Source organism: Schistocerca serialis, chromosome 1 (assembly GCF_023864345.2).
Source record: "Schistocerca serialis cubense isolate TAMUIC-IGC-003099 chromosome 1, iqSchSeri2.2, whole genome shotgun sequence".
NCBI classification, from domain to species: Eukaryota; Metazoa; Arthropoda; class Insecta; order Orthoptera; family Acrididae; genus Schistocerca; species Schistocerca serialis.
Genome location: NC_064638.1, coordinates 304,729,862 through 304,740,029, shown reverse-complemented (window position 1 = coordinate 304,740,029; position 10,168 = coordinate 304,729,862). Strand labels below are relative to the sequence as shown.

The following is a 10,168-nucleotide window of genomic DNA, read 5'->3' as shown; positions in this document are numbered from 1 at the left end:
TCGTCGGGTAACTGGAAGAACAACGAAATGTGACTAGCGTAACCCAAAGTTTGGCATTGCTCACAGCATTGATTCACGTGGATGGGGAACGTTTTGAACTGCACGTCCTGTTGCCCGAATAAGAGGAGGTAGTGGAACATGGTCAAATACAGCAGTAGATGACCGCTACATTGTGCAACAGACAAAAAAGTTGGGAGAAATCTCGACCACATTTCACAGTATAGCAAGGTATGCAGTCTCATGCTTCACAGTGCCACCATCTGAGTGATAGTTGTCTCTTTGCCTGACGACCAGTACATTGTGTTCCTTTGACATCCGTGTATCGATGCTAGCTTTGCGATGTTGCAAGAGCATAGGGGCTTGATCAGCAAGGAGTGAGGTCGCCTGATCGTTTCAGGTGAGGTCAGATTCAGTCTGAGTAGTTATTTCTGGGCATACTGTCAAGGCGAGAGAAAGGAACACAGGATACACGGAGTGTCATTGTCGAACATGTCCTTTCGGTGGTCCAGACGTTACGGTACGGGGAGGCAAGACGTTGCCTGAGCATACTGACCTCCAAATATTTGAACAAGGTACACTCGCTGGTCAAGCCCATGTACGTCTTTTCATTCCTTATGTATGTCTTTTCAATTAATTTTATTTCATTTTTATGAGCGAAAATTTTCGACCTCAACAATCACCACAGGTGGAGTGGATCTTGGAATGAGATGATATTCGGCGGATAAACAAGCCTGCCCATACCCACGACTTAAATCCTACTAAGCACGTGTGGAATGATCTTGGGAGACATATTGCAGGACATCCACATACACCAACGACTGTCCAGCAGCTGTCAACCACTGTGGTGGAAGAATGGAACGCCCTACTCCAAAATCCAACCTCATGGTCAGCATAGGAGCACATTGCACGGCTTGCATTACTGCCCGTGGTGCTCACACGCCCCGTTAAGAATGATGTACCGCCTTTTTTAATGTCCAGGGAACCATCATAAATCGCCGTAAATTCCGGGTAATTACTGTCTTTCAATAAAAGTGTCGTTGCCATTCGTCTTATTGCGAATTTGTTTAGTCACCTTGTATACTGTACTGCAGCAGTTCATTCTATGTAGGATCCAAGTTTCATCCAGCTATGTTACTTGGTAGTGACACATCGTGCGAAAGCTACTTTCGCCTTCAAGTTTTGTACACCTATGTATCTGGCTGCTCAGACATGCAAACGCGTGGAGGAAAATCCCCACAAATGCATTTTGTGGACTTAAAAAAGATATAGGCATAAAATGTCAAGTTACCAACAGTGAGATGGAAATTCAGCTCTGACACACTGAATAACATATGAAATCTAAATCTCATTACCTACAGTACATCCCAAAGCCTTTACACAACAGCAGGATCTCTGCAGAATTATTGCGTAAACGCGTAGCAATAGCGCTATGTTGAGGAAATGGTTGATTTGAAATAAGTTATTAGTCAGATGATATGAACCATACTAGTAATTACACTATAATTTTGTGTACGTTAATTTACTAGTTGTGAAAAGACTAACTTATCGATGTTGTAAGCTATTGCTTTAACGTTCTGTAAGGAGCAAGTGAGTATTTCTATCGTATAGCATCAAATTAATGTGCGTTTCAGCATACTTCATGGAAGACTTCGTTGGTGAAAACCGAGAAATATACTCGAAGACTGTAAATTTTACATTTACCTCACTAGTGCCGCCACGGCTGAAATCGAGGCAGTGAAAGCGACAGCCGGTTATAGGCTAAATACTGTGGTAGCGGGGGAACACACGATGGTAGGGTTGGACGAGAATTGTTGTCTAGGGAGAAAAAGGGACACTTCGGGGATAGTGGAGTGAACACTTCCTGCTTGTGGATGCTGGAGCGAGGACTTCACGTGGCGACACAATACAGAGAAATTAATCTTCTTATTTTATGGGCAACAGAGGCGCAAAGTTGAAAGTCAGAAGTTTTGCGAGAGAAGTCAGTAAGACACTTAAGTGTTTTCACCAAGCGTTTTGTGCTATTAATTACAGAGTTTCCGTCAAGTGTCCTGACGAAAGTGGAAATATGAAATGACAGTACAGCTGTCGTTTTTGCTTTAATTTATAATCACTAACGGTGTTCCGTTATATCATCCTCAAGCCCCTTCAACGACGTAAGTTGCGAGGAACTCAATCTCGAGTGAAGTCGGAGCAGGAGCCAGTATTGGATAACCGGTGTCCGTACATCTTTGGTTTACACGACTCCGTAGGCTGCTGAATGAAGGGATAGTGCCATGTGAACGAGGAATTTACGGACCCTGTTTATTTAATACTAGCTGCAGTACCCGATTTCACTCAGGCAGTTTATATGAGATTTGTGTGATAATTGAAATAAGAGGATAAACTTTCATGTATGAGAGACAGAAAAATTATTGAAAACATATTCTAGCTATTTACAATACTTGTTAATGCATAAGAGGTATTTTTTTATTGAAAAAATTCTAATTATTTACAATACTTGTTTATAAACAACATTTTTCATTTTATTATCCGGGGTATATTTAAAGAAATTATTCGAATTTCCATCTCGAGAGCAAGCTACGTGTAGTTGACCGTGAGACAAGCAGAGTCGTTGAGGTTGATGGCGCAATATATTAAAGTTTGTCCTTATTTCTTTTTAATTGTAAAATTGTAGGCTTATTTCATTGTAAATTGCAATCTTTTAAATTGGAATCGCACTTCAGTATAGATCAGTGGTCTTCGGGATAAATAGCGTATGTCCATCGTACTTTCCAGTCATAAGTCTGGCTTCGATAATGTTATTCTATAGCTGTTTTACGGTCATACTTGTTTCATTACATAGTTCTGGTGAATTGAGATTTCTGAGTAGTATGATCGGAGATCCAATTTTAAGTCGAAGGAATTGTAACTGCATCCCTCGTACTTGCAAAGAATTTAGAAATTCCGTAGGGAAGTTCACACTTTCTTAAACTTTTACCATCGTGTCCATCGATTTGTGGCATGCGCTCTCTTCGCCTGGAATTTTATTTTGAACATTAAAGTTGATATCGTCGACAGTGTTATTTTTACGAGGGCAGTTCAATAAGTAATGAAACACATTTTTTTTCTCGGCGAATTTTGGTTGAAAAAACCGGAAATTTCTTGTGGAATATTTTCAAACATTCCCGCTTCGTCTCGTATAGTTTCATTGACTTCCGACAGGTGGCAGTGCTGTACGGAGCTGTTAAAATGGCGTCTGTAACGGATGTGTGTTGCAAACAACGGGCAGTGATCGAGTTTCTTTTGGCGGAAAGCCAGGGCATCTCAGATATTCATAGGCGCTTGCAGAATGTCTACGGTGATCTGGCAGTGGACAAAAGCACGGTGAGTCGTTGGGCAAAGCGTGTGTCATCATCGCCGCAAGGTCAAGCAAGACTGTCTGATCTCCCGCGTGCGGGCCGGCCGTGCACAGCTGTGACTCCTGCAATGGCGGAGCGTGCGAACACACTCGTTCGAGATGATCGACGGATCACCATCAAACAACTCAGTGCTCAACTTGACATCTCTGTTGGAAGTGCTGTCACAATTGTTCACCAGTTGGGATATTCAAAGGTTTGTTCCCGCTGGGTCCCTCGTTGTCTAACCGAACACCATAAAGAGCCAAGGAGAACCATCTGTGCGGAATTGCTTGCTCGTCATGTGGCTGAGGGTGACAATTTCTTGTCAAAGATTGTTACAGGCGATGAAACATGGGTTCATCACTTCGAACCTGAAACGAAAGGGCAATCAATGGAGTTGCGCCACACCCACTCCCCTACCAAGAAAAAGTTTAAAGCCATACCCTCAGCCGGTAAAGTCATGGTTACAGTCTTCTGGGACGCTGAAGGGGTTATTCTGTTCGATGTCCTTCCCCATGGTCAAACGATCAACTCTGAAGTGTATTGTGCTACTCTTCAGAAATTGAAGAAACGACTTCAGCGTGTTCGTAGGCACAAAAATCTGAACGAACTTCTCCTTCTTCATGACAACGCAAGACCTCACACAAGTCTTCGCACCCGAGAGGAGCTCACAAAACTTCAGTGGACTGTTCTTCCTCATGCACCCTACAGCCCCGATCTCGCACCGTCGGATTTCCATATGTTTGGCCCAATGAAGGACACAATCCGTGGGAGGCACTACGCGGATGATGAAGAAGTTATTGATGCAGTACGACGTTGGCTCCGACATCGACCAGTGGAATGGTACCGTGTAGGCATACAGGCCCTCATTTCAAGGTGGCGTAAGGCCGTAGGATTGAATGGAGATTACGTTGAAAAATAGTGTTGTGTAGCTAAAAGATTGGGGAATAACCTGGTGTATTTCAATGCTGAATAAAACAACCCCTGTTTTAGAAAAAAAAGTGTTGCATTACTTATTGAACTGCCCTCGTAGTTGCCAAAATTGCCCTTTCAAATAGCCAGTTCGGATTTATATAGTTTTGAACAATGTTTGGATCAGTTTGGTCGATGAGTTTGTTTTCAGCAGTGGGTATGTTGCAGAAATCACTGTTGAGTGATGCCGATCTTCTGGTCAGTAGGATATGTGCCTTCGCCTGTTTGTAAAAGGTGTTGAACAAAATGTGCTGCTGTTTCGTCTTTCGATAATTCAGATCTCATGGTTTTTGTAAGTCACAGTTTTTTTTGTAGGTGTGGCCAGAGATGTGATTTTTTTAAGCATGCATTGATCTCGTCTGCTGGTGTTGACTTGGGGATAACTGGAAGTGTTTTTCGAAAATCTCCTGAGAATATGAGTAGAGCTACTCCCATCATTTCAGAGTTTCAGCGCAAGTCTTGGAACGTTCTGTCCGTGGTTTCGAGTGACGTTTTATGTGCCATTGTGAATTCGTCCCAGAAGATAATTTTAACTATATATACGAAGACAGTAACTTGTTCTCGAAAGAACAGTTATTGTTGATGACCATGCAGCTTTTCCCTGGAATAAATGATAACTAACTGACAACCTCAGCTGCCGACAGGTGTTGTTGATATACCTCGATGTGGACAGCTGAAAATGTGTGCCCTGACGAGTGATGAGTAGGTGGGCAAATGTCTATAAGGTACAATACATATGTAGAATTGTGGACAGTTGGGAATGTGAGTCTCACGGGAAGCGTGCAAGGTATAAGTCCCTGCAGTCGCGCTATTCATCTGTGTCCTCGGTGGCTCAAATGGATAGAGCTTCTGCCATGTAAGCAGGAGATCCCGGGTTCGAGTCCCGGTCGGGGCACACATTTGCAGCTGTCCACATCGAGGTATAACAACACCTGTCGGCAGCTGAGGTTGTCAGTTAGTCATCAGATAATTTTAACTTGCCTTCGAAGTTCATCCCGTCCAGATGCTTACCAGATGATGACAGTGCAAGTGTGATGTGTTGTTGAATACTGTTTTCGTCAGCAATTGATTTATTAGAAATGTTTACCCGGTGCCGCCTGGTCCGTCCAAGTAAATAATTCCACCAGTGTTGTTGTCGATACGCTCCATGATAACGTTGTAAATTTCCCTTTGATTGTCACTAATGAGTGGTTTGTTGTGAGCAATGTATTGAAGTAGTTCGTTGATGTTGTAACTTTTTTCCTTTGTAATTTCGTACTTCAGCATACACATAGCCTCTTTTCGTGGTGCTTGCATCCCAAGTTGTACTAAGGTCTGGCTGTTTACTGCTAAACATCTATGTTCCTGGGGAATGAGTTACATTGAAGATGTCATCGTTGAATTCGAAGGTCAGTTCAGGATGAACTTGACGGATTTGGTACTCTCCTTAAAGGAGTCCCATAGCTCTTTTGGATTCGCTGGATTACATGTCATTAGAATTGTGGTGAATAAATCTGCCATTTGTTCAACTGAGGCTGTGAGTGAGGTTTCTTGTAGTGTTAATTCCCAGTGGTTGTCGTTTTCCGGTAGTCCTCAGTGTTGTCACTCTTTTCTGTACGTTTGGCACAGTTAACTGTCAACAGTCTTGAGATCTGTGAAACTTGTTGGTCCCCGTATTTCGTGTTACAACATCCGGAGATTGAATCATCCGGCGTTGTTCGGATTTGAGGTTTATGCTCGGCTTAGTGCGATAGTTTTTAGGATTCTTGGATGATCTTCTACTAGAATTCCTTGTTTTCGTCGTTGAAAGATGTTTGTTACGAACCACGATTAATAGATAGGGGCGTCGACATATAGTAATGTTTTCGCGAATGGATCCGTTTAGCACAGTTGGTAAAAAGCTGTTAATGTTGTGTTGTGAGGTGGTTCGCACGCAGTTTTTCTGGCAGTGTCATTTGTAAACTCTCTGTCCATTCTCCAAATGAACTTTTGGACGTTGCATAGTTGATTCGCGTTCCTGTATGGGAAAACCGAAAATCCGCCATGCTACTTCATTACTGTTGATGTATCTCCGAAACTGGTACATGAGGTTCTCGTCGTTTCTGTTTTTTTGTTCGCTATCTTTGGTTATTTGTTACTACCTTTGTTCACATACTTAGACATATTTTATGAATTTCACTGAACTGTCGTCTTCTACGTTTATGTGTGCTTTGAACATTTTGGTTTTGGGTGATCGCATTTTATATTTTGGATGGCCATCAACTCCGGTTTTTGAGTCACCCAAGTATGGTTTTGAATATTTTTTGTAAATTTTCCACCAATCGTGCGTGGCGAATTGGGGTTTAATGGCCCACATGGTCTGTAAACCGTATTTTTCACAACTATGTCGTACAGTTCCGGAGCTTCTTGTGGATTGGGAAATTCAGCTTGGATGATTTTGTCGAGATCCTTTAGATGAATTCTGTCGTGTAGCCATATGAGATCATGTGAATGAGGCAGTCCTCGTTTTTGACATTCGATTGTGTACATCCAGCATCTAACAATTCCAGAGACGTGGTATTTTGTAATAAATATCATTCGTATTTGTCGAAAAAGTCGGCTGTTATGTCATGCCGACGCAAGGTGGCTTGTCTGTATGACAGTTGTTCTTTCATTTCTGGCCACTACAAGTGGCATGTGAATGTTATAAAGAGATCGGGTCGTCCATATTTTCTTATGTAGCTCATGGTGTCGAGTGTATTCGTGCATGTGTCTCGAACTTCCTGTATGTGATCAGAGTGAGATTACCATTGTTCAAATATCTCAATGTTTCCGTCATTTATGATTGCGTCTCGAAGGTGGATGTATTCTTCCATGCCTAGCTTCTTCTGATTCAATTTTATGTGAAGCATCCGTACCGCTTCTACTTTTTGCACGCATATCTACAAGAAACTGTTGGAATAAACGGCGAATGTTGAGAATGTTACTGTATGTTTTATTGTCTCTGATCATTAAGCGGTAATCAAAGAACCTCTTTAAAGTGACTTTTTTATTTGTTTCTATGCCTGTTTTGGGTAGTATTTGTTTCACATTAAAATGATTTCCTTCCTCTCTGTGCAGAAATATAGATGGATATTGAAGAGCATTATATGAATACTGTGTCTCATTAATGCGTGATAGTCGGTGAGCTCTATACTACCTGGATGTATAACTTCAGCACTCTGATGGTACCAGCCATATATGCTCATATTTCGTTTCTTACCAAACTACAACGTGGCTGCTACGAAATATCACTAGAACACGAAAAGAAAATACTTTTTTGTTCCGCTTCCACTTCAGCCTATAACATCATATGTTGACATAAAGTTCATAACAAGAAATCAACCTGAAATTCTTTGTCACGTACAGACCGATGGAAATTTGTTTGCCAGATTACAACATGGCGGACGATATAAAGCATATAAATCTGCTGACATGCTCCAGTTCTGTACTCAGAGACCAGACTTCTACATACAGGTTGTATAGAGATCGCTGATTGTAGTCCTTCTCTTCTTCGTTGTGCAATTACAACACGACTTGCGTTTTCATTGCGCACAATTACGATGGCGACTTCGTCTATCTGTGGTGCGTAACTAATCGATGTTCGTTTTCTCCATGTGGTCTTTTGTCGAATTATAAAGTTATAGCCATCATAAATCTTCGGTCTAGTGCTGTTTTGAATATGTGAATCATTTTATTATATTCGTGTTTGATCCTGTGTACATCTCGGGCTACTTCTCGTCTCAGTCCACTAATATTTGTGCATCGCTGATTGATTTCTGTTTCTTCATTTCCGATTAAATGTACTTGCAGAAATTTATAGTCTTCGTTGGATAGTGGTAGTAATGATCCCATGTTGCAATAGATTTGTCCTTGGATGAAAAAAAAAAAAAACATAATCGATTTCATCTCCGTTAGCGTTGATTGAAGCGGCACCGAAAGAAATCATTTGTAAGCAGGTGTTGCACGCTTATATATTTTGAAGAAAGTGTTTTAATTCTAGAGTTTTCCCTTTCATGTAATGTAAAAATTCCTGCAGAGGTGCTTCCAGTGGTCTTAATTTAATTTTTCCATTCGTGCAACAGGATCCTGGTATTTCTCTATTTAATTTTTTCTCCATGCCAAATTGGCAGATGTTATGAATTTTTCCTATTACGACGTGTTTGTGTTTCTTATATTCTTTCGTCGGGTCTTAGTGGAATGCTTCATTTGTTAGGTTTACTATTTACTTTTCGTTGTTCGAGCTTCTCATAGGATGATATATTCATGGATGGCTTAGTCCGCAGTCATTTATTACAAGATAGTCTCAAAATTTTTGATTCTTCAGTCTGTTCATTTGGTTGTTCTTCGATTTCTGTGCTTCTCTTGGTGCTCACCCTCGTTCGTTGGAAACCTAATCGCGCTCTTTGTCTGTTTCGCTTTTCCGCCGTTTTTTCTTTGTCGCAGTTTGCATCAGAACTGGGAAGATCTCCTCCTCTTTCACATTTAGGAATTGTATAAAATACACTACTCGCCATTAAAACTGCTACACCAAGAAGAAATGCAGATGATAGACGGGTATTCATTGGACAAATATATTATACTAGAACTGACATGTGATTACAGTTTCACGCAATTTGGGTGCATAGATCCTGAGAGATCAGTACCCGTAACAACCACCTCTGGCCGTAATAACGGCCTTGATACGCCTGGTCATTGAGTCAAACAGAGCTTGGATGGCGTGTACATGTACAGCTGCCCATGAAGCTTCAACATGACACCTCAGTTCATCAAGTGTAGTGACTGACGTATTGTGACGCCACCATTGCCTAGATGTTTTCAATTGGTGAGAGATCTGGAGAATGTGCTGGCCAGAGCAGCAGTCGAACATTTTATGTATCCAGAAAGGCCCGTACAGGACCTGCAACATGCGGTCGTTCATTATCCTGCTGAAACGTAGGGTTTCGCAGGGATCGAATGAACGGTAGAGCCACGGGTCGTAACACATCTGAAATGTAACGTCCACTGTTCAAAGTGCCGTCAATGCGAACAAGAGGTGACCGAGATGTGTAACCAATGGCACCCCATACCATCACGCCGGGTGATACGCCAGTATGGTGATGACGAATAGATGACGAATACACGCTTCCAATGTGCGTTCACCGCAATGTCGCCAAACACGGATGCGACCATCATGATGCTGTAAACAGAACCTAGATTCATCCGAAAAAATGACGTTTTGCCATTCGTACACCCAGGTTCGTCGTTGAGTACACCATCGCAAGCGCTCCTGTCTGTGATGCAGCGTCAAGGGTAACCGCAGCCATGGTCTCCGAGTTGATAGTCCGTGCTGCTGCAAACGTCGTCGAACTGTTCGTGCAGATGGTTATTGTCTTGGAAACTTCTCCATCTGTTGACTCAGGGATAGAGACGTGGCTGCACGATCCGTTACAGCCATGCGGATAAGATGCCTGTCATCTCGACTGCTAGTGGTACGTGGCCGTTGGGATCCACCACGGCTTTCCGTATTACGCTCCTGAACCCATCGATTCCATATTCCGCTAACAGTCATTGGATCTTGACCAATGCGAGCTGCAATGTCGCGATACCATAAACCGCAATCGCGATAGGCTACAATCCTACCTTTATCAAAGTCGGAAACGTGATGGTACGCATTTCCCCTCCTTACAGGAGGCATCACAACAACGTTTCACCAGGCAACCCCGGTCAACTGCTGTTTGTGTATCGGAAATCGGTTGGAAACTTTCCTCATGTCAGCACGTTGTAGGTGTCGCCTCTTGTGTGAATGCTCTCAAAAGCTGACCATTTGTATATCACAGCAT

General features: G+C 42.3%; 1 non-coding gene across 1 annotated transcript; it reads left to right on the top strand.

Annotated features, from left to right (window-relative positions):
- Nucleotides 1-5,170: 5,170 nt before the first annotated feature.
- On the top strand, nt 5,171-5,244 carry Trnat-ugu (transfer RNA threonine (anticodon UGU)). The gene has a single exon. It is a non-coding gene; the product is annotated as a tRNA-Thr (tRNA).
- Nucleotides 5,245-10,168: the final 4,924 nt, after the last annotated feature.